This window comes from Nomascus leucogenys, chromosome 2 (assembly GCF_006542625.1).
Source record: "Nomascus leucogenys isolate Asia chromosome 2, Asia_NLE_v1, whole genome shotgun sequence".
In the NCBI taxonomy this organism is placed as follows: Eukaryota; Metazoa; Chordata; class Mammalia; order Primates; family Hylobatidae; genus Nomascus; species Nomascus leucogenys.
In genome coordinates, this window is record NC_044382.1 from 72,759,998 (window position 1) to 72,780,055 (window position 20,058).

The 20,058-nt window shown below is 39.6% G+C and overlaps 1 protein-coding gene and 1 pseudogene across 8 annotated transcripts in view; one reads left to right on the forward strand and one right to left on the reverse strand.

The window, feature by feature from the left end:
- Positions 1-20,058, reverse strand: part of PHKB (phosphorylase kinase regulatory subunit beta) — a 244,416-nt gene that overhangs the window by 123,771 nt on the left and 100,587 nt on the right. The window lies entirely within an intron of this gene.
- On the forward strand, positions 218-15,074 carry LOC105739283 (annotated as a pseudogene).

Genomic DNA, 20,058 nt, shown 5'->3' on the forward strand with positions numbered 1-20,058 from the left:
ATTTCTTTATTAACATTTATAACAACTTCTGTAAGAAGAATAATGTCTAAGAGACCTCATTCTGACATTTCACTATTTTAATTTTTCTTTTTTATAGTTAGTGATCACCTGGGAAAAATATTTCTAGGTTTACCTTGATCTAAACTAATGGTCATACTATTGATGGGAGTAGTTTTAATTCCAGAATCATTTTTATTCACTAACTCAAGAAAAAAAGATGAACTTTAGAGGAAGGTATATTATGATGATAAGTGCAGTAATTAGCAGGTTGGGCATCATTAGTTCAGATCAATGTAACAGAGCTTTTCTGACATCAAATCTGAGTCTTAAGAAAGATCTTGCATATCATACAACTATCAGAGTGTGGCTTAAGGTATCCTTCAAACCCTCTTGCCTAAGATGTAAAAAATAGGCATTATTTTATGCTCACAGAACAACTGATCACCTTATGTCTCATTTTTTGCTATATTCTTCCCTTTATAATAAAATGAATACTATTTCCCTTAGTGTCCTACCCTTTTGGCCTCTCAAATGCCATATACTATAGTGCTGGAAAATGGGAAGACCCATTTCATTAAAAATATGATATCATCTTTTAAGTATCTATCTTTAAATATTTTATATCTAATGCCCAGCTTAATTATTACAAATTTTTATTTGTTTTACTCAAAGCAACTGTATTTTCCATTAATATCATTTAAAGCTAATGATCTGTCATCTATTCAGCATTTCTCTGAAACAGATTATCAAACTATGGTCCCCAGAGCAGCACCTTCAGTATTACCTGGAAACTTGTTAGAAATGCTAGTTCTTGGGAATAGGGCTCCATAGTCAGTGTTAAAAAGCCTTCCAGGTGTTTGAATGCACTTTAAGTTTGAGAGCTACTGTTCTAAGCTATTCATGTCATCATTACCTACATCCTATAAGTTGTTTCATAACCTGTTTTTAAGAAATAATCACTTGTATTGCAAGACAATAAATAAGTCAGACACTTATTTTAAAGATACATGGATGGCAAGATGGAGTAGATATAATTTTCCCTAGTCTTCTCACTAAGTACAACCAAGAAGCTTGGACATTACATATAAAACAAACATAAAAAGACTTAGAAACATGGGTAGAAGGCAGTCTAGCTATGAACTTCAGGATTCTATGAACGACACTATGGTAAGTGCCCTGGGTTTCCTTTTTGCCTTATTTATACCAGTCTTAAAGTCAAAGGAGCCAACCACTGAGAAATGCCAGCACATGCATACAAAAAAATCCCCAACAAAAGCCTGTCTCTCTAGCCAAAGGACAGGAAAAGAGCAGCCTAGCAAAAATAAAACTTTTAGCCAATAACCACTCAGAAAAAACTTTACCCTACCCCCATCCATTCCAGCAAAGGCTGAGTAGAAACCTAGACTTCTACATTCATGAGTCTATTATGAGGCACAATGCTCAACTCCCAACTCTCTTAGTCATGGTGGTGTCAGAAAACTACCAGGAAGAAGTCAACACTTTCATTTCCAATAGGTGATAAGAAACCATTTCATCACCAATCAAGAGGTCACACCTTTTCTCCTGCCCTATAAATGGAGGCCAAATGAGAACCAGTAATGAAGCACTCCTATATTTCCCAGCCAAGGAGGTATTAGTGGAGGCCTACTGGGGAGCTGGATGTCAACAAAAATAATGGCCTTATATTCCTACCTGGCAGTAATGAGGTGATGTGCCCTCACCCCTTCTTCTACCAGAGTGGTATAGGAAAATACAGCTAAAACAGAAAGTTAAAATAAGATCTAGGGTCTTATACTATTATGCCCAAAATACCTACATGTCAATCAAAAAACACTCCTCATACCTGGAACCTGAAAGATCTCAAACCAAATGAAAAAAATACAATCAACGGACGCTAACATTGAGAAGAAAGAGTTGTTAGAATTATCTGACAAAGATTTTAAAGCAGCCATGATAAAAATGCTTCAATAAGCAATTACGAACATGCTTAAATCAAAAAACCAGAAATCCTTAAGTAAGAAAGTATCAGCAAAGTTTTTAAAATTGAGAAATATAATAGTGTAAACAAAAAGTTCAGTAGATAGGCTCAACAGCAGAATGATGAGGACAGAGGAAAGAATAACCAAACTGGAAGACAGAACAACAGAAATTATCCAATTTGATCAAAACAAAGAAAATAAAATAGAAAAAAATGATTAAGGCCTCAGGGGATTTGTGGGATCATAACAAAGTGTCTAACATTCATGTCACCTGAGTTCCTAAAGGAGAGAGACAGAGGACAAAGCAGAAAATTCCCCCTTAGCAAGAGCCATAAACCTACAGATACAAGAAGCTGAATGAAACATAAACAGAATAAATTTTAAAATGTCCATGCTAAGACACATCATAACTTCTGAAAATTAAAGACAAAGAAAAAAATCTTGACAGTAGCCAGAGATAACATGTTACCTATAGGGGAAAAATAATTAGAATGACAATGGATTGTTTATTAGAAACCATGAAGGCTGGGATGTGGCACAAGAGTTTCCGGTGATTGAAAGAAAAAAACTACCCACTCAGAAAGTTATACCAGTAAATATATCACTTAGCAATCAGGAAGAAACCAAGACAATCTCAGATGAAGGAAAATAAGAGATTCTATCACCAGCAGACCTACCCTGAAAGAATGGCTAAACTCCATTCTCTAAACGGAAAGGTAATTTTTTAAAAAGAGGAAAAAACAAATATCAGAACACTAAAAAGAAACAAAAAACAAGGTAAGCATAAATATGGGTAAATACAATACATGTTTCTTCTCCTCTTGAATTTTATGTTTGACAATCGAAGCAAAAATTATAACACTGTCTGATACGATTCTAAATGTGTATGGAGGAAATATTTAAGATAACTATTATAAATTCAGAATGGTAATAAGACATAAATGAAAGTAAGTTTTCTATACTTCATTTGAACTAATAAAATGATGACATCACTACACTGAAGTGTTACCTACAGCAATCACTAAAAAGCTATACAAAATGATACAATCAAAAACCACTACTGATAAATCAAAAAGAGATTTAAAAAAATCTTTAAGTACCCACAGGAAGGTAGGAAAAATAAAACAGAAAGATGAAAAATAGAATAAACAAACAAAAAAATCAATAAAATGGCATCAGCTAAGTTAGGAAAAGGTGGAAAACAGTTAAAAATAACATTAAAAAAGACATAAACAAAAAAGAAAATGGCAGACTTAAGCCCAAACATATGAGAAATTAATTAAATTTAAAAGCACGAAATATACCAATTAAAAGAAAGATATTTGCAGTTAAAATATGGCTTACCTATGTACTGTCTATAAAAAAGTCCCCTCAAATATAACAATATAGACATGCTGAAAGTTAAAGGATGGAAAAAGATACATCACACAATCAAAATAATGCAGGAGTGACCATATTAATAATAGATAAAGGAGACTTCAGAGCAAAAAAAATTATCAGAGACAGAGAAGGATATTATAATACATAATAGAAAAGGTCAATCCACCAAGAAGACATAGCAATCCTAAATGTGTATGCACCAGAGTTGCAAAATGTGTGAAATAAAACTGATAGATCTGAAAGAATAGACAAAACCACAGTTACGGTTGGATACTTGCACACTTTTCTCCTTTTCTCTCAACAATTGGTAGAACAACTAGACAGAAAACCAGCAAGGATACAGAGGAACTAAATGAGCATTGACATTCAAAATCCTTAAAAACACATTTGCAAACAATATTCAGTAATATGTAAGCTGAATTATCACCATGACTAAGTAGGGTTTACTCCAGGGAAACAAGGCCAGTTCAATAATAAAAACCCAATTAATATAATTACCATGTTAACTGGCTAAAGCAAAACAAAATAACATGGTCATATCAATTGATGCAGAAAATGCATCGAACAAAATTCAACATCCATTTATGACAAAACTCTCAGAAAACTAGGAATAGAGGGAAATTCCACAACTTTTTTAATGATGTATCTTTCTTTTAATCTATAAAAACTTAAGGGGCACAAGTGCAGTTTTGTTACATGGAAATAGTGCATAGTGATGAAGTCTGGGTTTTTGTTGTTGTTGTTGTTTTGTTTTGTTTTTTGAGACAGAGTTTCGCTCTTGCTGCCCAGGCTGCAGTGCAATGGCACGATCTCGGCTCACCACAACCTCCGCCTCCCGGGTTCAAGTGATTCTCCTGCCTCAGCCTCCTGAGTAGCTGGGATTGCACCACCACACCCAGCTAATTTTGTATTTTTAGTAGAGACAGGGTTTCTTCATGTTGATCAGGCTGGTCTTGAACTCCCAACCTCAGGTGATCCGCCCATCTTGGCCTCCCAAAGTGCTGGGACTACAGGCATTAGCCACCACGTCAGACCTGGGCTTTTATTGTAACCATTGCCTGAATAATGTACATTGTATCTACTAAGTAATTTCTTATCCTTCAAACTCTTCCCACCATTCCACCCTCTCCAGGCTCCAATGTCTATCATTCCACACTCTATGTCCATATGTACACATTATTGAGCTCCCACTTTTAAGTGAGAGTATGTAGTATTTGACTTTCTCTTTCTGAGTTAGTTTTACTAAAGATAATAGCCTCTAATGTCATCCATGTTGCTATAAAAGATGTGATTTCATTCATTTTATGGCTGAACAGTATCTCTTTGTGTACATATACACATTTTCTTTATCCAATCATCTGTTGATGAATACGTAAGTTGATTCATATGTTTGCAATTGTGAATTATGCTGCGATAAACATATGAGTACAGGTATCTTTTTGATATAATGATTTCCTTTCTTTTGGGTAGATATCCAGTAGTGGGATTACTAGATCAAAAGGTAGTGCTATTTTAAGTTATTCGAGAAACCTCCATACTGTTTTCCATAGAGGTTGTGCTAATTTACATTCCCACCAACAATGTATCAGTGTTCCCTTTTCTCCAAACCCTTCCAATATGTTAGTTTTTGACTTTTTAATAACAGCCATTCTGACTGGCGTAACAATATATCATTGTGGTTTTAATTTGCATTTCTCTGATGATTAGTGATGTTGAGCATTTTTTCACATGCTTATTGGCCATTTGTATAAATTCTGCAGTTTGATTTACAAAAATTCTACAGCTAACTCTACTTGATGGTGAAAGAAAAACTGAATGCTCCCTCTCAAAACAAAAATGTCTGCTCTCACCATGACTAACATAGTACTGGAAGTTCTACGTGGTAAAATAGGGCAAGAAAAGGAAATAAAAAGAATATAGTTTAGAAAAGTAGAAATGAAACTGTCTCTTTGCAGATGACATATGCTATGATTTGAATGTGGTTTGTTTGATCCTGCCAAGTCTCCTGTTAAAATCTGATCCCCAATGTTGGAGGTGGGGCAAGGTGGGAGGTGTCAGGATCCTGGAGGCAGATCCCTCATGAATGGCTTGGTGTCATTCCCATGGGATTGAGTGAGTTTCTTAGTCTGAGTTCCCGTGAGAACTGGTTGTTGAAAAGAACCTGGCACCTACTATTCCCTCTCTTGGCATGTGGTTTCTACACTCCGGCTCCACTTAGCCTTGTGTCCTGAGCTTCTTGTATATATAGCCTGCAAAACTGTGAGCCAAATAAATCTCTTTTCTTTATAAACTACCCAGGCTCCAGATTGGAGGCTTTGTTAGCATGCCTCACCCACTTGGAAAGCGCAAAATAACGTGCAGAGATTTATGCTGTAAACTTTTATCCAAGAAGAAACACAGAAACTCAACAAAAAAATGAAAGAAACTTCAGACACTTTGAAAGCTGTGGGTGGCAACCTACATGGTGAGTCAGGTGAAAATCTGTCTCCAGGGTGTGAAAGGGGGGAGACTGCCTCCGTGACACACATTCACACTGGGGAGCTGGGCAATCCACACCACAGGGGAATGTCTCAACCCTACCAAGCACTGGTGCTGATTTGGTGAGCCACAACGAGCATATGAGAAGTGATGGCTCATGCCTGTAATCCCAGAACTTTGGGAGGCTGAGGCGGGTGGATCACCTGAGGTCAAGAGTTCAAGACCAGCCTGGTCAACATGGCGAAACCCTGTCTCTACTAAAAATACAAAAATTAGCTGGGTGTGGTGGTGCATGCCTGTAATCTCAGCTACTCAGGAGGCTGAGGCAGAAGAATTGCTTGGACCCAGGAGGTGGAGGTTGCGGTGAGCCAAGATCACGCCACTGCAATCCAGCTTGGGCAACACAGCAAGACTCCACATATAATAGAAAAAAAAATTGTTTTGCGTGCACTCCCACACCCCAGCAGAGATGGAGGGAAGCCATTGCTGATCCTACTTCATAAGGGACCTCGCAGAATTCTGCCAGCTAACTCAGACAGTGGTCACAGGTTGGAAGAAGCTGCCAATTAAAATAAGCAATCTAATCTACTGTGGGTATAAACCACATTCATCAGAAATGAGAGGTAAGCAGGAAGCAGGCTTTTGCCACAGAGGCAGGTGCTGGGAGCCCCTGCTTTGCAGGCAAACTGGGAGGGGTGTGGCCTGGAAGCCTTGGTCTTTGTCTTGGGCAGGAGGACTTACAACCTGGGGCAGTTTTGCATGCTGAGTGCAGACTGCCTGGGACCCAGCTGTTGCCAGAAGTCTGTGAGTGTGAGACCCAATGTGTTAAGAAAGTGAGAGCTGGGTGGGTCTCACTGCTGCCGGTTACCCCTCTCTCCTCCCTGAGGATTCTTTTATGCGACAGAGGCAGTTCCGCTCCTCCGTGGAGCATTACCCCAGTGGCCAGGGAACTGCCCTCGGATCGCCACTGGGGTCACAGCCTGAGTCCACACCTGGTGAGCCAGAGTGAGGACTTGCCTGATCCAGGCCCCACAGGCTATGCCCCTAGCCTAACACCACAGACAGGGACTTTAGGGAGTTCCATGACCCTGCCCATTGCCTGGGATATGAGTGTTTCCCCAGGGTAACATAAGCCAAGTATAAATGCCCAAGGCCACCACTGCAGCTGGCTCTCTCCTGCTAGTGCCACTTCACTGTGAATCCCACTGCTCTTCTGAATTTGTCTATCCTGTGCAGCTGTCTCAAGCCAGTCTGGTGCTGGGGGCTGTTTACAAGGGATCTAGTGATGAGAAGACACAAGGGTTGAAGGTACTTGAGCAGAACAAACTTCCACAATGGGTATGCATCCAGTATGGCATCCTCTACTACAGCTTAGGACCAGGCAAAAAGGGAAGGGACCTTGTCTGAGCAAGATAATGGCCTCAACAAGTCCCTAAATTGTAGTTGGAGGTCAACTGACACAGCCCTCTACAATGTCTGCTAACATAACAACACGGTGTTCAGGAAGGAGAAAACTTTTGCATGACCTCAGCTAACACTATTACTCACACCACTCAGGCTGCTCAGGAGGCCTTGGACCTGTTCATGCACCCAGTACATTACTACTATATCTGATAATTGAGAAAGCCACTGCACTAAGGCTACTTATAACCAAAGAAATCTTACAGAGTCCATGCCACTCCCCTACTGCTACCATCAGAGTTGGTGCTTGAACCTGCCCTTATGAGAGGAGAGGACAGGTCAGCCTTGCCCAGCTCCACCCAACATCACCCACCTCTGGAGCTAAGAGTGGGGCCCAAACCATTACACATCCCGCAGACCTGTCCATAGCCTGAAGCACTAAAGAGCTTCTCCAGAGCTTCTCCAGATGGCTGACTATAGGTGCTAGTAACCAATTCACCTCAGAAGGAAGAAACAAAATCACAAATAAATAGTCACATCCCAAATAGAGTGTTACAGGGAGAGGGCTAGAGTCCATCGGAGAATTCACTGGAAGAATCCACAACACGCACACAAAAGAAAGTAACAAGAAGCTGGAAGAGTATCAAACCCTGAGAGATTTAGTATTCTGTGGAAAGGGTATTCTCTAGCCTTTGACTGCTGGTATCCAAACTCAAGGAGAGCTTCTCTGCCCTCATGAGTCCAAATGCTGGAGTGGACTGCAATCTGGGGACTTCTTGGGTCCTTGCTCACACAAAGTCCCCTCCCTTTCCCTCTGGTCCTGAGCTGTACTAGCAGGCAACATACTGGGCGTGCACCCATTGTGATCATTTCTTTTGCTTGAGGACCTTCAGCCCTTGTGTCTTCCCCAGGACTATATCCTTTGCCGAGATTCTCCAGCACAGGCCTGGATGGTGGCAGTCCCTGAGGCAGCTAAACCCAGATAAGCAGCCGGATTCACAGTAGTCTGGCCCGCACAGATCACCGTTCCCATGGGAACGGGGAGTGCACCACACAAAGGGAGCACCCCTTGGGACAAAAGAAACCAAAATATGAACCTTGAGTACCACGACTTCCTGCCTGTGGGAAGTTTCTTTCAGCAGAGGAACAGGTGCAGTACTGGGCTCCGTGGGGAAAGACTAAGGTTCTACCCTAGCAGTGGAGGAGCCTCGGTGCTTGTGAAGGGGCTTCTCTCCCTCTTGTTCAACAATGCAGATACAGCTGGGGCTTCTCCCACGGGAGCTCAGTGAGAGTGGACCTATGGAGGAACTTTCTCAAGCACTTTGGGGTGACTGCATCCCCTTGGGAGGAGTGCCCTCTGGGCTCAGGTTTTCATGAGAGATAGAGTCCCACTGTCTCTGGATATGGAATGTCAGTGTTCCTGCAGATGGACAGAGGTGCTTGTCTGATCTAAATATCCAGAATATAGGGATGGTGGGGGACGACAGGGAGGTTGCTTTCCTGCTGGCCTGGTAATGAAGCTGAGGTGGCTCCCTCTCCTCCCACAGTGAAGACCTCGGTGCATTTCACTGGGAGCACCCCCACCCCAGCTGCCTCTGTCAAGGCTGAGACTTTTGTCCACCACTGGGGTACTGCATATACCCACCACCTGCTTCAGCTGCAGCTGGCTTTCACCCATGGGCGCCTCCTACTGGCCTAAAGGCTGAACTATTCTACCCTAGTGAAAAAAAGACTTCGGGAGAATAGTGCACACTACTGGGGAACAAGATAAGCTTCCTGAGACCTCTGCCACTCTGGGCCCACAGGAGACAGTGAACCTTCCCACACACTAAGTACACTGCTACTAAAACCAGCACCTGAGAAAGCCATCGCACACAGATTCTCTATAACCAAGAAACTCAACAAAGACTTTGCCACTGAAAGAACCCAGAGCTGAAGCTAGGTGATTACAAATGACACATATTAAAGTCACATCCTTAAAGGGAAAAAAAAAAAAGAACCCAGTCAAATCAAAAGTAAATTCAATAATAATAAGAAGAAATAGTTTATCCAGATGGGAAGAAACCAGAAAAATAATTCTGGTAATATGAAAAAAGTTTTATTTACAATACCACCCCCTCCCCAATACATACTAACTCTCCAGCAACGGATCCAAAACAAAATTAAATCTTTGAAATACCAGATAAAGAAGTCAAAATATTCATTATAAAGTTATTCAATGAGATCCAAGAGAAAGTTGAAAACCAATACAAAGAAATAAAAAAAAATACAGGATATAAATGAAATTTTCTAGAGAGGTCGATATTAAAAAAAAAAACAGAACTTCTGGAAATGAAGGACTCATTTAGGGAGTTACAAAATGCAGTGGAAATTTTTAACAACAGACTAGATCAAGTAGAAGAAAGAATTTCAGAGTCTGAAGGCAAGGCTTTCAAATTAAACCAGTCAGACAAAAATTAAGAAAAAAGAATACAAAGAAACAAACAAAATCTCCAAGAAATATGGGACCATGTAAAACATCCAAATCTAAGAATCAAAGTTGTTCCTCAGGGAGAAGAAAAAGCAAAAAGTTTAGAAAACCTACTTCAAGGGATAATTGAGAAAAACTTTCCTAATCTTGCTAGAGATTTAGACATCCAAATACCAGAAGCTCAAAAAACTCCTGGGAGATTCATTGAAAAAAGGAGATCACCAAGGCATATGGTCATCAGGCTATCTAAAGCCAATGCAAAGGCAAGAATTCTAAGAGCAGTGAGATAAAAGCATCAAATAAATGATAAAGGAAAAACTATCAGACTAACTTCTCAGCTGAAATCTTGTAAGGCAGAAGGGATTCAGGTCCTATCTTTAGTCTCCTCAAACAGAAGAACTGTCAGACAAGAATTCTGCATAGAGCAAAACTAAGTTTAAGAAATGAAGGCAAAATAAAGACTTTCAAAGAAAAGCAAATGCTGAGGGAATCCGTCACCAGTAGGCTAGCTCTATAAGAAATGCTCAGTGGAGTTCTAAACATCTAAATGAAAGGGCTAGGCCAGGCATGGTGGCTCATGCCTGTAATATCAGCACTTTGGGAGGCCAAGGCAGGTGGATCACTTGAGGTCAGAAGTTCAAGACCAGCCTGGTCAACATGGGTGAAACATCGTCTGTACTAAAAATACAAAAATTAGCTGGGCATGGTGGCTTGCACCTGTAAGTCCCAGCTACTCGGGAGGCTGAGGTAGGAGGATCACTTAAGCCTGGGAGGCAGAGGTTGTAGTGAGCCAAGATCATGCCACTGTACTCCAGCCTGGGTGACAGAGTGACTCCATCCCAACAAATAAATACATATATAGACACATACATAAATGAAAGGGCATATAACAATAACACAATAAAGAAAACAAAGCAACTAGGTAACAATCAATATGATGACTGCAAGAGTAGCTCCATATCAATACTATTTTCAAATGTAAATGGTGTAGTGCCCCACTTAAAAGATACAGATTGGCAGAATGGATTTTAAAAAACACAGACCAAACATCTGCTGCCTTCAAGAGACCCACCTAACCTATGTAAAGATTCTTGTAGAGTCAAGGAAAGATACAGAAAAAAATATATTACACATGAATGGAAGCTAAAAGAGAGCAGGAGTAGCTATTTTATATGAGAAAAAAACAGACTTTAAATAAAAAGACAAAGAAAGTCATTACATTATAACAGAACAATTCAACAAGAAGATATAATAATTCTAAATACATATGCAGCTAACACTGGAGCACCCATAGTCATCAAACAAATTCTGCTAGACCTAAGAAGAGAAGTAGACAGCAAGACAATAACAGTGGGAGACTTCAACACTTCATTGACAGCACTACATAGATCGCTGAGGTAGAATGTCAACAAAGAAACACTGGACATAAACTGGACTCTAGAACAAATGGACCTAACAGACATTCACAGAACATTCTACCTGAAAACTGCAGGGTATACATTCTCATCAGCACATGGAACATTTTCCAAGATAGACCATACAATAGGACACAACACAAATCTCAATAAATTTAAAAAGTCAAAATCATACCAAGTATCTTCTTAGACTACAGCAGAATAAAACTAGAAATTAATTCTAAGGGGAACTCTCAAAACTATACAAATACATGAAAATTAAACCATATGCTCCTGAATTATTTTTGAGTCAACAATAAAATCAAGATGAAATTTTTAAAAATTTTGAAATGAATAATAACAGTGACACAAGTTACCCAAATTCCTGGGATACAGCAAAAGCAGTGCTCTGAGAAAAGTTTATAATGCTAAATGTCTACATCAAAAAGACAGAAAGATCAAAGATTGGCAACATAATGTCACACCTCAAGAAACGAGAGAAACAACAAACCAAACCCAAAGCTAGCAGAAGAAAAACAACAGAGATCAGAGTAGAACTAAATGAAATTGAAACCAAAAGACAATACAAAGGATCAATGAAACAACAGGTTGGTTCTTTGAAAACATTAACAAAAATGACAGACCACTAGCTAATCAAGAAAAGAAGAGAGAAGATTCAAACAAGCTGAATCAGAAATGAATATGCAGACATTATAACTGATACTGCAGAAATACAAAAGATCATGCAAGACTACTATGAACATTTCTATGTGCTAGAAAATCTACAGGAAATGGATAGATTCCTAGAAACACACAACCTCCTAAGCTTGAATCAAAAAGATAAAGAAATCTTGAGCTGATCAGTAATAAGGAGTGAGATTGAATCAGTAACAAAACATCTCCCAACAAGATAAAGACTAGGATCAGACATATTCACAGCTGAATTCTACCAGACATTTCAAAGAACTGGTACCAATCCTAGTAAAACTATTCCAAAAGACAGAGCAAGAGGGAATCCTCCCTCACTCATTCTACAAAGTCGGTATCACCCTGATACCAAAGCAAGGAAAGGACATAACAACAACAAAAAAGAACTACAGACCAACATTCCTAATAAATATAGATGCAAAAAGCCTCAATAAAATACTAGCAAACTGAATCCAACAGTACGTTGAAAAGATAATTCAATCTGATCAACTGGGCTTCATCCCAGGGATATAAGGATGGTTCAACAAATGCAAGTCAATAAATTGATTCATCACATAAACAGAATTAAAAACAGAAACCATACGATTATTTTAAAAGATGCAGAAAAAGCATTCAATAAAATCCAGCATCTCTTCATGATAAAAACCCTGAACAAACTAGGCATAGAAGAAATATACCTTAAAATTACAAAAGCCAAAATAAGACAAATCCACAGCCAACATCATATTGAATAGGGAGAAGGTGAAAGCCTTTCCCCTAAGAACTAGAACAAGACAAGAATGCCTGCTTTCATCACTTCTATTCAACATAGCACTGGAAGTCCTAGCCAGAGCAATCAGGCAAAAGAAAGAAATAAAGGGGAAGTCAAACTACCTCTGTTTATATCTCTGATTTTATACCTAGAAAACTCTAAAGACTCCTCTAAAAGACTCCCAGATTTTATAAATTCAGTAATGTCTCAGGTTATAAAATCAAAGTACACAAATCCATAGCACTGCTGTGTATCAATAACGAACAAGCTGAGAATCAAATCCATAACTCAATCCCATTTACAATAGTTGCGAAGAAAAAAAAAAGAACTACAAAACAGTGACGAAAGAAATCAAAGATGATACAAATGGAAAAACATGCCATGCTCAGGGATTGGAAGAATCAATATTGTGAAACTGACAATACCGCCCAAAGCAATCTATAGATTCACTGCAACTCCTATCAAAATATTAAGGTCATTTTTTCACAGATTTAGAAAAAAACAATCCTAAGGTTCATATGCAACCAAAAACCATCCTGAATAGTCAAAGTAATCCAAAGCAAAAAGAAGAAATCTGGAGACATCACATTACCTGACTTAAAATTATACTACAAGGCTATAGTAACTAAAACAGTACAAAAATAGACACACAAAGCCTCTCCCAACATGGCGGCCTCAACGATACCAGTTTCCAGTGTGACCCATTATTGACCTTCAAGAACTAAGTGTAAAAGAAGAATAAGAAGACTAACAGACTTTCTGGCTGAGGATGGGGGTACTGGTGGAGGAAGCACCTATGTTTCTAAACCAGTCAGCTGGGCTGATGAAACAGATGACCTGGAAGGAGATGTTTCAACAGCTTGGAACAGTATTGATGAAGATGTGTATAGGGCACCTCCAATTGACCTTTCCATCCTTCCCACTGCTCCAGGGGCTGCTTGGGAACCCAATATCAACTGGAGCCATCTTCCCAAATCGTCACCCTACATTGCTTTTCTAGGGAACCTACCCTATGATGTGACAGAAGAGTGCATTAAGGAATTCTTTAGAGGACTAAGTATCAGTGCAGTGCGTTTACCACGTGAACCCAGCAATCCAGAAGTTGAAAGGTCTTGGTTATGCTGAATTTGAGGACCTGGATTCCCTGCTCAGTGCCCTGAGTCTCAATGAAGAGTCTCTAGGTAACAGGAGAATTCGAGTGGATGTTGCTGATCAAGCACAGGATAAAGACAGGAATGATCGTTCTTCTGGCCATGATAGAAACTGGGATTATGACAAAACAGATACAGACTGGAGGGCTCGTCCTGCCACAGACAGCTTTGATGACTACTCACCTAGAAGAGGTGACGATAGCTTTGGAGACAAGTATCAAGATCGTTATGATTCAGACTGGTATCGTGATGAGTATTGGGATGGCACACACAGGGATATGGATTGATATGGCAGCCGGGATCGCTATGATGACAAAGGCAGCAGAGACTATGACAGAGGCTATGATTCCCAGATAGGCAATGGCAGAAAAGCATTTGGCAGTGGGTACCGCAGGGATGATGACTACAGAGGAGGTGGGGACCACGATGAAGATTGATCCAACAGACAGGATGATCAGTCATAGAGCTCCAGAGATGATTACTCTTGGGATGATTACAGGCGTGATGATAGAGGTCCCCCCCAAAGACCCAAACTGAATCTAAAGCCTCAAAGTACTCCTAAGGAAGATGATTCCTCTGCTAGTACCTCCCAGTCCAGTCGAGCTGCTTCTATCTTTGGAGGAACAAAGCCCACTGACACAGCTGCTAGAGAAAGAGAAGTAGAACAGCTACAGAAGGAACAAGAGAAGTTGCAGCGTCAGCTGGATGAGCCAAAACTAAAACGATGGCCTTGGGAGAGACACCCAAGCTGGCAAAGTGAAGAAACTCAGGAACAGGAACGGTCGAGGACAGGAAGTGAGCCATCACAGACTGGGACCTCTGCCACATCCAGCAGAAATGCATGAAGGATAGTGAGAAGTCTCTAGAAAATGAAACACTCAGTAAGGAGGAAGACTGTCACTCTCCAACTTCTAAACCTCCCAAACCTGATCAGCCCCTAAAGGTAATGCCAGCCCCTCCACCAAAGGAGAATGCTTGGGTGAAGTGAAGTTCTAACCCTCCTGCTCTATCACAGAGCTCAGATACAGAGCAGCAATCCCTACAAGTGGTGGGGGAAAAGTAGCTCCAGCTCAACCATGTGAGGAAGGACCAGCAAGGAAAGATGAAAATAAAGTAGATGGGATGAATGTCCCCAAAGGCCAAACTGGGAACTCTAGCCATGGTCCAGGAGACAGAGGGAACAAAGACCACTGGATGGAGTCAGATAGGAAAGATGGCAAAAACGATCAAGAGTCCAGATCTGAACCTGAGCCAAAGAAACCCAAGGAAAATCTAGCTTCCAAGTTCAGTTCTGCAAGCAAGTATGCTGCTGTCTCCGTTGATGGTGAAAATGAAAACGAGGGAGAAGATTACACCGAATAGACCTCAACATCCTGTGCTTTCTCCTACTTTCTCTGCACCCTGGAACATTCGAGAGCAAATCAAACCTCTACCCAGACAAGACAAAATAAAACTCACCATCTCCTGGAAAAAAAAAAAAAAAGACACACAGACCAATGGAACAGAATAAACAGCCCAGAAATAAGCCAAATACCTAAAACCAACTCATCTTTAGCAAAGCACATAAAAACACACACTGGAGAAAGAACACTCTATTCAATAAATGGTACTGGGAAAATTGAACAACAACATGCAAAGAATGAAACTGGATCCCTATCTTTCACTATATACAAAAATTAACTCAAGATGGATTAGACATAAGTCTAAAACCTGAAATCATAAAAATTCTAGAAGAAAACCTGGAAAAACTCTTCTGGACATTGGCCTAGGCAAAGAACTTACGATTAAGACCCCAAAAGCAAATGTAACAAAAACTTGTAAATGACACGTGACTAAACTACGAATGGATCCAGCAATCCCACTACAGGGTATCTACAGAGTCCATAAGGAACTCAAGCAAATCAGCAAGAAAGGAAAAATCCCATTAACAAGTGGGCAAATGACAAGAACAGACATTTCTCAAAAGATATACAAATGGCCAACCAACATGAAAAAAAATGCCACTAATGTCAGTAATCATCAGGGAAATGCATATTAACACCACAGTGAGATACCTCCTTACCCTAGCCAGAATTACCGTTATTAAAAAGTCAAAAAACAACAGATGTTGGTGTGGATGCAGTGAAAAGGGAACACTTATACACTATTGATGGGAATGAAAGTTAGTACGATATTTATGAAAGACAGTATGGAAATTTCTCCAAGAACTAAAAGTAGATCTACCATTCGATCCAGCAATCCCACTACTGGGTATCTACCAAAGGAAAAAAAGTCATCATATAAAAAAGATACCAGCATGTGTATGTTTATCACAGCACAATTCAAAATTATAAAGACATGGAATCAACTTAAGTGCCTATCAACCCATAAGTGGATTTAAAAAAATGTGACACACCACACACACACACACACACACACACACACACCATGGAGTGCTACTCAGCCAAAAAAAAAAAAAAAAAAGGAAGGAAATAATGTCTTTTGCAGCAATGTGGATGCAATTGGGGGCCTTATCCTAGGTGAAGTATCTCAGGAATGAAAAACCAAATACCACATCTTCTCCCTTGCAAGTGGGAGCTAAATGAAGGGTATACAAAGGCATACAGAATAGTATAGGGGACACTGGAGGCTCAGAAGACGGGAGGGTGAGAGGGGGCTGAGGGATAAATAATTACCTACTGAGTACAATGTACATTATTTGGGTGATGGGTACCCTTAACGCCCAGACTTCCTCAGTATAAAATTCATCCATATAACCAAAAACCATTTGTATCCCTAAATAGAAATACAATTTAAGAAAAAAAGAAAAAGAAAAAAAGAAAGTAGGGTTCAAATATTAAGAAAGAATGTTAAACCTACTCTGTGCTCTAGAAATGGAACAACAAAGTCTGAATGACAGCACATCTTTTTACAGCACGGTTTCCTGAATATTTTAAGCCCACTGGTAAGACCTAATGCTCAGAAAAAAATGATTCCCTTGAAAATATTACTACTTATTGACAATATACTTGGTCATCCAAGAGCTCTAATGGAGATGCACAAAGAGATTAATGTTTTCACTTCTGCTAACACAACATTCATTCTGCAGTCCATGGATCAAGGATTAATTTTACTTTCAAGTTTTATTATTTAAGAAATGTCTTGCAAGGCAACAGCTGCCATAGATAGTGATTCTTCTGATGGATTTGAGCAAAGTAAATTGAAAATCAGGGAAAGACTCGCCATTCTAGATGCCACTAAGAACATTCAACATTCGTGAGAGGAAGTCAAAATGTCAATACTAACAGGAGTTTGGAAGAAGCTGATTCCAACTGTCATGGATAAGTGTGAGGAGTTCAAGACTTCAATGGAAGAAGAGTGAGCAGATGTGGTGGAAATAGCAAAAGAACTAGAATTATAAGTGGACCATAAAATGAGACTAAATTCCTGTAACCTCATGATAAAACTTGAATGGATGAGGAATTGATTGTTATGGATGAGCAAAGAAAGTGGTACTTGAGATGAAATTTACTCCTGGTAAACAGCTGTGAATATTACTGAGTTGACAACAAAGGATTCAGAATACTTCACATACTTAGCTGACAAAGCAGTGGCAGGGTTTGGGAGGACTGACTCCGATTTTGAGAGAAGTTCTAATGTGGGTATAATGCTGTCAAACAGCATCATGTGTTACAGAGAAATCTATTGTGAAAGGAAGAGTCCTTCAATGTGGCAAACTTCATTGTTGTCTTATTTTGAGAAATTGTCACAGCCATTCCAATCTTCAGCAACCACCAGCCTGATCAGTCAGCAGCCATCAAGACTGAGGCAAGACCTTCCATCAGCAAGAAGTTTACAACTCACTGAAGGTTCAGATGACTGTTAGCATTTTTAAGCAATAATGTATTTTTAACTAAGGCAAAGTCCTTTTTCCAAGATGGACACCCACAATGACAAAACCATATCACTGGAGGGTGCTGATCTCACCCTGCTGATTCTCAACTCAAAAGACGGTGGAGGAGGCAGAAGCTGCATCTCTTTTTGTCCAGCAATGCGTTGCTTTTGTCTACCAAGTGCAGGAAATCCTTTAAGATAAAAAATAAAATACTGCCGAACCTGTGGACAGCTAGCTATGTGGACAAAGTGGGGAACGGCCACATCTCTACTGGGAAGTCCTTTCTCCTGGGCTGGCCCATGGTGAACTTCGTGGCCACATTTTGGGCTCTGAAGATTATCAGCTGTGGGTCACTTCTGGCATGAAAAAGGCCCCATGTCCACTCATTGGGCATGAGCATTCTTACAGAATTAAAATGAGCCATCCTCAAGCCACTATGCTCCTGCCACAGGGACAGGGAACTCCATCTCTCCTTCCATCGTTCAGGAGCCCTTCTTTTGGCAGGGGTCTAACACTTGCCAGGACAACCTGTGCATGACTCTACCAGCCTTAAGAGCTTCTCTCACAGATGTCTGTGAGAATGACAACATACCCACCCCTCTCTGGATATGCCTTTTTAAAAAGCAACCAAAAAGGGCCACTCAACAGAATGTATCTTCAGAAAATTGGCAAATATAAAATCATATCGACCCCTAAAGGAGAAACTAAATTCTGGAGATAAAGTGAACTTGGACAATGAGTCCATTCTTCTGGAAACATCATTCTTAAATGAAAGAATATCCAAGGAAGTATATTTTCATCCAATCTCTATGATGAATGGCTTGGTGTATTCATCAAGGGAATGAAGAGGAGAAAATAATTGCTATCCAGAGGCTTTTAGACCAGCTGCCAAAAGCCAGTGTTGTTCTCTTGAGATACCTTTTTGGAGTGTACACATTGAACATTCCTCATCCAATCAAATAAAAGCTTATAATCTATCAGCATGTATAGCCCCAAGCATTCTTCAGCTGTCTACTTCCTGCAGCTCAAAACTAGAAAATGCATTCACAAAAAGTCCAGTGTGATGACTCTGATTTTAAAAAGGAGAATTCATAAAAAAGTTTTCTCTTGTATAATTTCTCATTGAAAACTGCCTCATGATATTTGGAAAAGACATCACTTCCCTCTTTGGGAAGAACTCAGAGTTGTGATAATAGCCAGAAGGCTTCAGTGAAAACAGAGCAACCTCTTTAATCCAAGCCAGTAAGAGTCATGGTGGTTTACAAGAAAATCACAACTGTAGAATGATGCCCAGGCCCATCTGGAATGGGTCCACCCAGCTACCTGTCCACTGTTTTTTAAGTCACTGAAGATTCAAATCTCCATAGTCACATTTGACTCTTCCTTTTCTTTCATTTTCTAAAGTATTCCACTGAGAACAATTTTCCCAAAATGTTTGCAGAATTTTGCTGAATTTGGATTAAATCCTCAGGTTCTTTCCAAAAATAAGTAAATTTCTTGGCAAAAGAATGAACATGTGGCACCTTAAACTAAGACAACCACCATGGATCATGTTTTTAAATCACTTGTTTTTAGCTGAACACTGAATGAGCACCTTCCAATATCCCAGCTCATCCCATTTTCCTTTTCCTTATACCATATATACATATTTGCAAAAATCTTCCCACAAAATTTATCTTCTATCTTTCCATCCCTATCACATCGTATTATTACTTTTCAATTGATATAAAATAAATATATATATTTTTGGAGTAAAAAAGAATTCTGTACTTTTAACTCTTACATATAGGTCTTTGATCTATTTCATATTAATTTTTGTATATGGTGTGAAATAGGGGTCCAGATTCATTCCTCTGCATGTGGACATCCAGCTGTCCCAGCACTATTTGTTGACAACTATCCTTTGCCCCTGAATTGTCTTTGCACGTTCGTGAAAATCGATTGACTACAGATGTGTGGGTTTATTTCCGTACTCTTAATTCTGTTTCGCCGATCGCCTTGTCCTTATGCCAGAACCACACTATTTTAATTATTGTAGCTTTGTAGTAAGTTTTGAAATTGAAAAGTGTGATTCCAATTTTGTTCTTTTTCGAGGTTGTTTTGGCTAGTCTGGTTCCCTAACCTTTCCATGTGCATTTTAGAATCAGCTCGTCAATTTCTGCAAAAAAGATAGTTGGATTTTTTACATAGATTACATAAACATAGGATGTCTTTCCATTTATTTAGGTCTCCTTTAATATCTCTCAACATTTCTTTGTAGTTTTCAATATACAAGTACAAGAACCTATACGAGTCTTACACTTCTTTTGTTAATCCCCTCTACTTTTAAGATGAGGAAACAAGCCCAGAGCGGCTTTAAAATCCATTCTTACTTCTGCTCTTAGGTGAAAACTTTGTACCCTACTAGAATCTATGCTGACCAATTTACCCTGACTTTTCAAGAATAATTGAGCCAATAATCTGGATTTAAGA